Raw genomic sequence first — 6,045 nt, 5'->3', positions numbered from 1 at the left:
CTCTCTGTCACCCAGGCTGGAGTGCAGCAGCACAATCTCAGCTCACTGAAACCTCCGCTTCCTGGTTTCAAGTGATTCTCAGGCCTCAGCCTCCTGAGTAACCAGGATTACAGGCGCATGCCACCACCCTCAGCTAATTTTTGTATTTTTTTTAGTAGAGACCAGGTTTTGCCATGTTAGCCAGGCTGGTCTCGACCTCCTGACCTCAAGTCATCTGCCCACCTCTGCCTTCCAAGATGCTGCATGTTACAGGCATGAGCCACTGCCCAGCCTGTTCCTGGTATTATTTAAATTGTGTATTTTTTCGTTGTCAAACAATTAGAAAATTTACAATTGGAATTGATTTAGCTTGGCTTGCAGTGTAGCTTTCTGCTGTTGTTTATCAGGGACTATGTTTCTCAAGTGTTGCTCAGAGAGAATTGGCAACAATGTCTTAGAGTGCCTAGGGGGTTGGTGCCAGATGGGCTGGGGGTGGACATTGTCTGAATTAGATATTGGAGTTGATGACCCCTCATCTCCAAGCACCTTCTACTCAAATGATCATAGTTAGTGGGATATCGACAACTACTAAGGAATCTGCATCTTTGTACACAGCACAGGGCCTGGAAAAGAGTGAGCGTTTCGTGAATATTTACTAGGCTGGCTGAGATTCCTGCAAAAGCCTTACTCTGCTATGAGGTTCTCAGGTGGATGCCGATTATGACTTAAAGTTCCTGCAGAGTTCACAAACTCTATTCACATGTGGTACAGGTAACTTTAAGAATTCAAGACCGCGCATGATGGCTCATACCTGCAATTCCAGCATTTTGGGAGATCCAAGCAAGAAGATCGTTTTGAGTCCAGTAGTTCAAGACTAGCCTGGGCAACAGAGAGAGATCCCGTCTCCACACACACACGCGCACGCACACACACACACACAGCCGGGTGTGATGATAGCGCCTGTAGTCCCAGCTACTCAGAAAGCTAAGGTGGGAGGATCACTTGAACCTGGGAGGTCGAGATTGCAGTGAGCCGTGATGGTGCCACTGCACTCCAGTCTGGGAACAGAGGGATACCCTATCTCAGAAACTAAATTAACTGTTGTATCTATGTCTTCTTATCAAATTCTGTCATTTGAACTTAGGACCCTTTTCATCAAATCCTATATTTACACCAGCCAAAAAGAATGTATTTGATGGAATGAAACCACTGTGAGTCCCCTTTGGTTCTAGGATACAGCACCTTTTAACACAGTTGCTTGTCCTGTGCACCCTGATCTCTCGTTAAATAACATTTTGTCGCCTAGGCCCTAGGGTCTGAGAAAAGGAGACAGTGTGAGCAGCTCTGATAGAGAATGAGCAGAAAGAAGTCAGAAATCTGAACAGGATCAACCCAGGCTTTGACCTTACCAGAGCTTCCCCCCAGCTCTGCCCTGCCTCCCTTCCTCCTTGGTGTCCTTCCACCCCTGGGTGACAGGGGTGCTGTGCGCTCCTCTGTGGTTTACCCTGCAGCGGAAATTCAGTCATGTCCAGGTTTATTCTGTGTCATTGTAGTCTATTCACCACAGAAACTGAGTTTTCGTCTCACTGAGTGACCTCCATGGGCTCATGTAGCCTCAAAGGCCTTTTCTGACACAATCATTTTTTGATTATCCATTTAGTGGCATTTCCACAAGAATTTGAAAGACTAACAAAAACTTAAGCAATATTTCTTCTGATTATAAAAAGGGTCTTAGGCCAGACATAGCGGCTCATGCCTGTAATCCCAGCACTTGGGGAGACTGAGGCAGGCGGATCACTTGAGACCAGGAGTTCAAGACCAGCCTAGCCAACATGGTGAAACCTCGTCTCTACCAAAAATATAAAAATTAGTTGGGCGTGGTGGTGCATGTCTGTAATCCCAGCTACTTTGGAGGTTGAGGCAGAAGAATCGCTTGATCCTGGGAGGCAAAGGTTGCAGTGAGCCGAGATCGCACCACTGCACTTAAGCCTGGGTAACAGTGAATAAGACTGTGTTTCGGGGGGGGGGGAAAGAAGGAAGAAATAAAAGTAATCTTAGTTTTAGAAGATTTGGAAAATCCTAGGAAAACAAAAGGAAGAAAATAAAATTTTCTTAGTTCATGTCTGGGAAGAATTGTTAGGATTTTGTAGTATACTCCTGTTGGATTTCTATTTAGCCATATGTAACAAAGGCATACTTTTCTAAGATGTGAATGTACTTTACATTTTGTTCTAATCTTCCTTTTCACTTGAATGTATTATCAGTATTTTACCATATCAGTCATTTTTCCTACCATTTTTTTCATTATTTATTTATTTTTTTTTTTTTGAGACAGGATCTCACTCTGTCACCCAGGCTAGAGTGCAGTGGCATAATCATAGCTCACTGCAGCCTCGAACTCCTGGGCTCAAGTGATCCTTTCACTTCAGCCTCCCAAGTAGCTGGGACTACAGGTGTATGCCACCATGCTAAGCGTATTTAAGAATTGTTTTGTAGAGTCAGGTCCTCCTGTGTGGCCCAGGTTGGTCTCAACCTCTTGGGGTCAAGTAATGCTTCCACCTTGGCTTCCCCAAGTGCTGGGATTACAGGTGAGTCACTGTGCCTGGCCTTCTACCATGTTTTTAGAAGCTGTGTATATTTATTTTACATGTTAGGGAATCGTAAATGTTTAGCTATTGAAGAAATGAGTTCATACGGAAAATAACAAAATATGATATACATTGAAACACTTCATTTTTCATTTAAAATTTAAACAACGGTATACTTATTTTGCAATTTTTTTTTTTTTTTTTTTTTTTTTTTTTTTTAGATAGAGTGTAGCTCTGTCACTCATGCTGGAGTGTGTGGAGTGCAACGTCACAGTCTCAGGTGAATGTATCCTCAACCTCCTGGGCTAGAATGATCCTTCCACCTCAGCCTCCCAAGATGGGACTACAGGTCCATTTTTGTATATATTTTGTATACTTGGTGTGTCTGGAATTGGTGGGTTTTTGGTCTCGCTGACTTGAAGAATGAAGCTGCAGACCCTCGCGGTGAGTGTTACAGTTCTTAAAGATGGTGTGTCCATAGTTTGTTCCTTCAGATGTTCAGATGTGTCCGCAGTTTTATCCTTCTGGTGGGTTCGTGGTCTCGCTGACTTCAGGAGAGATGCTGCAGACCTTTGCAGTGGGTGTTATAGCTCTTAAAGGCAGCGTGGATCCAAAAAGTGAGGAGCAGTAAGATTTATTTTAGAGTGAAATAACAAAGCTTCCACACTGTGAAAAGGTACCCGAGCATGTTACTGCAGCCTGGCTAGGACCGCCTGATCTTATTCCCTTATCTGGCCCCACCCACATCCTGCTGATTGGTCCATTTTACAGAGAGCTGATTGGTCCATTTTACAGAGCGCTGATTGGACTGTTTTGATAGGGTGCTGATTGGTGCATTTACAATCCCTGAGCTAGACACAGAGTGCCAGACAGAAAAATTCTCCAAGTCCCCACTAGGTTAGCTAGATACAGAGTGCTGATTGGTGTATTTACAAACCTTGAGCTAGACACAGAGTACTGATTGGTGTATTTACAAACCCTGAGCTGGACACAGAGTGCTGATTGACGCATTCACAGTCCTTTAGCTAGTCACAGAGTGCTAGACAGGAAAGTTCTCCAAGTCCCCACTAGGTTAGCTAGATACAGAATACTGATCATTGTATTTACAAACCCTGAGCTAGACACAGAGTGCTGATTGGTGCCTTTACCATCCTTTAGCTAGACATAAAAGTTCTCCAAGTCCCCACTAGACTCAGGAGCCCAGCTGGCTTCACCTAGTGGATCCAGCATAGGGGCTGCAGGCAGAGCTGCCCGCCAGTCCCCAGTGCCTGCACTCCTCAGCCCTCGGGTGGTTGATGGGACCCAGTGCCACGGAGCAGGGGGCAGTGCCCGTCAGGGAGGCTGGGGCTGCCTGGGAGCCCACTGCGGAGGCGGGGGGCTCAGACATGGCAGGCTGCAGGTCCCGAGCCCTGTCCCGTAGGGAGGCAGCTGAGGCCCTGCGTGAATTCCAGCGCTGTGCATGTAGCCCTGCAGTGCTGGGGGACCCGGCGCAACCTCCGCAGCTGCTGGCCCTGGTGCTAAGCCCCTCACTGCCCTGGGCCCACGCCCCGGCCGGTAGCTCCGAGTGCGGGGCCGCTGAGCCCACGCCTGCCCGCTGGAACTCGTGCTGGCTTGTGAGCCTGCGGCGCAGCTTGGCTTCCCACCCGCGCCTCTCCCTCTCCCTCCACACCTCCAGGCAAGCAGAGGGAGCCGCCTCCGCCATCCCAGAGAGGGGCTCCCTCAGTGCAGTGGCGGGCTGAAGGGCTCCTCAATCACTGCCAGAGTGGACGCCGAGGCTGAGGAGGGGCCGAGAGCAAGGGCTGCTAGCGTGTTATCACCTCTCAACAGGGTTTTGTCATGTTGCCCAGGCTGGTCTCGAAGTCCTGGACTGAAGTGATCTGCCCGCCTCAGCCTCCAAAAGTGCTGGAATGATAGGCATGAGCCATGGCACCTAGCTTTACTTTGCAATCTTTTGTCTACAGGCATAAAACTTATTCTTGGAGAGTCGGTCCACTTATTCCAGTTTCTTGTCTAAATCGTATCTGAAATATCCAGTTTTGATTTCTGTCGAATGGATGAATGGATCCAGAATGTAAAATACGTTTTTTTTTTTTTTTTTTTTTTTTTTTTTTTTTTTTAAGATGGAGTTTTGCTCTTGTTGCCCAGGTTGGAGTGCAATGGTGAGAGATCTCGGCTCACTGCACAACCTCTGCCTCTTGGGTTCTCCTGCCTCAGCCTCCTAAGTAGCTGGGATTCCAGGCCCCCACCACCATGCCTTGCTATTTTTTGTATTTTCAGTAGAGACAGGGTTTCACCATGTTGGCCAGGCTGGTCTCAAATTCCTGACCTTAGGTGATTTGCCTGCCTCAGCCTCCCAAAGTGCTGCAATGGCTTACAATGTAAAATACCTTTAAAGACATTTAATGCAACCTCCTAGATCATGTGCAAATTTTTCCAGGCTAGGCCAGGTGTGGTGGCTCGTGCCTATAATCTCAACAGTTTGGGAGGCTGAGACAGGAGGATCAGTTGAGGCGAGGAGTTCAAGATCAGCCTGACCAACATGGAGAAACCCTGTCTCCTAAAAATACAAAGTTAACTGGGTGTGGTGGTGCATGCCTGTAATCCCAGCTACTTGGGAGGCTGAGGCAGGAGAATCTCTTGAAACTGGGAGGCGGAGGTTGCAGTGAGCTGAGATCACACCATTGCACTCCAGGCTAGGCAACAAGAGCAAAACTCTGTCTAAAAGAAAAAAAAAAAAAAAGAAGAAGTAAACAGTTTCCTGAAATCACAGGCAAGGTGGCTCAACTCAACGTTTTGGTGACTGGGAGGAAAACATTCCAGGTGTGTGATGAAATTCTCACATGGATTACACAATTTTACATGTAATTTAGTTTATTATCTTTTCTGCTCTTTTACTCAACAATTTGTCCTGGATTTTTATGTCAGTAAATATAAACACATGGTTTTAAAAAGCTTTTTTTGTAATGATGTGAATCTCTCACTGAATTCAACCTTGAAGTGCAAATCCGTGAACTTTTTAACCCTGAGCAATTGCTACCAAGCTAGTTTTGAAATTTACTGCTTTTGGTCAAAATACATTCTTCAGCTAATGCTTTCTTCCAGCTCGTTGTCTTCTTGCCTGCCTTTTATTGTAAAATGGGAGTCCCTTACTGCATTATGAAGGGGAAGGCAAGACTGGGACGTCTGGTCCACAGGAAGACCTCCACCACTGTCACCTTCACACAGGTTATCTCGGAAGAAAAAGGTACTTTGGCTAAGCTGGTGGAAGCTAACAGGACTAATTACAATGACAGACACGATGAGATCCGCCATCACTGGGGAGGCAATGTCCTGAGTCCCAAGTCTGTGGCCCACATCACCAAGCTCAAAAAGGCGAAGGCTAAAAAACTTGCCACTAACTGGGTTAAATGTACACTGTTTTCTGTATCTAAAAATAATTACAATAGTACAAATTCTCCTTCAGCCAGGGGAAAAAAAA

At 46.3% G+C, this 6,045-nt stretch overlaps 1 non-coding gene across 1 annotated transcript; it reads left to right on the top strand.

The window, feature by feature from the left end:
• Positions 1-5,525: 5,525 nt before the first annotated feature.
• On the top strand, positions 5,526-5,598 carry LOC116273971. Its single transcript, XR_004182459.1, has one exon. It is a non-coding gene; the product is annotated as a small nucleolar RNA SNORD36 (small nucleolar RNA).
• Positions 5,599-6,045: the final 447 nt, after the last annotated feature.

This window comes from Papio anubis, chromosome 2 (assembly GCF_008728515.1).
Source record: "Papio anubis isolate 15944 chromosome 2, Panubis1.0, whole genome shotgun sequence".
Classification (NCBI taxonomy): domain Eukaryota; kingdom Metazoa; phylum Chordata; class Mammalia; order Primates; family Cercopithecidae; genus Papio; species Papio anubis.
This window is presented reverse-complemented; position numbering and strand designations above follow the sequence as displayed.